Source organism: Etheostoma spectabile, chromosome 14 (genome assembly GCF_008692095.1).
Source record: "Etheostoma spectabile isolate EspeVRDwgs_2016 chromosome 14, UIUC_Espe_1.0, whole genome shotgun sequence".
In the NCBI taxonomy this organism is placed as follows: Eukaryota; Metazoa; Chordata; class Actinopteri; order Perciformes; family Percidae; genus Etheostoma; species Etheostoma spectabile.
Genome location: NC_045746.1, coordinates 21,174,460 through 21,175,788, shown reverse-complemented (window position 1 = coordinate 21,175,788; position 1,329 = coordinate 21,174,460). Strand labels below are relative to the sequence as shown.

General features: G+C 43.9%; 1 protein-coding gene across 3 annotated transcripts in view; it reads right to left on the bottom strand.

Moving 5' to 3' along the window:
• The window catches only part of col22a1 (collagen, type XXII, alpha 1), a 99,729-nt gene that overhangs the window by 85,474 nt on the left and 12,926 nt on the right, over positions 1-1,329 (bottom strand). The window lies entirely within an intron of this gene.

Here is a 1,329-nt window from a genome sequence, read left to right as displayed (position 1 = left end):
GTTTTCTGTTGCACGACTAAAACAACCTTTGAACGTTCCACCAGAACAAGTTCCTTCCTGAGGCTATTTTTCAGCGGCACTGTTGCTCTGTCTGGCGCTTAGCACCACCCAAGACTATTGTGATTGGTTTAAAGAAATGCCAATAAACCAGAGCACATCTCTCTCCCATTCCAGAATGCTGTGTGGACTGGCCAGACCCTCCTCTGCAGTGGTGTGGTGGAAGGTCTCGCAATGCAAGACTATTGTTAACCCCACTGTTAGAAATCAGGTGTTGTTTTATGACACTAAGCAATCATTCTGAAATTTTTTGAAAGGACAAATGAAAAAGGTGTGAATTATTGGATTATTTTAGGAAATGGGGATCTCATTGTAACACCGCCTTTGGACTGATATTTGATCTGAAGAACACCGGCGCAGACAGGCTGCCCTCCATCTCTCCTGTCTGATGTCTGGGGGGTGGAGTGTGTGGCTCTACAAGAGCAGGAGGCCCCTCTGCATGCCCAAAGAGCAGTGACAGTTTTCTATTTCCACCCATTCATGTTGTTGACATTGAGAAAGGCAACACCGTCAGGTTGAGTTTTTATTGGCAGGGGGGGGGGTATTTTCTATTTGTGTCAAGATGTTTCACTACTGAAGAATGCAGATAAGGATCCCGTTTAGTTTATTAGATGTAAACATTAGAGTTGAGACTGACATCTTTAAAAGGATCAGTTCACGTAAATTTCCAAAACAAACATATTTTGACATTTCTTAGCAACATGACTGTAGGGAATGGCAATCTTGGTGGGTTCCCCACTCTGGTCCAGACTGAAATATCTCATGAACTATGACATAGATTGCCAAGGAATTTGTTAAGGACATCCATGTCCACCTTAGGCTGAATTTGAATGACTTTTGCTTTTCATCTAGCGCCATCATCAGGTCAAAAATTCACTTTATCCAATACTTTGTGTCATAACAAATTACAAGCAAAACCAACCCGTCACTCTATTGGTCCCCTATTGGTCAGTGACCCTCAGCATCTGATACCAAGGCACAAAGCTCTATTGAACATCTGTACGAGATGCATCAGGCATTCAACTAACTTCAATGTTAACCCATTGGTGGCAATGTTAGGCGCTTGGAGCAACTGCTCGACCGCAGTGCTGTGAGATGAGGGAGTATGAAGAGTGACAAAGTGTAGAGAGGATATTGGGGGGAATGGATGGGGGAATCAAACACAGGACTTTCACCCAAGAGACAGGAGATCGTTGCCCGCGTGTCAAGATTCTTAAACCCAACCGTCCCATTGTTCATTTCTTAAACCCAACCAACCCGTTGTTCTTTTCC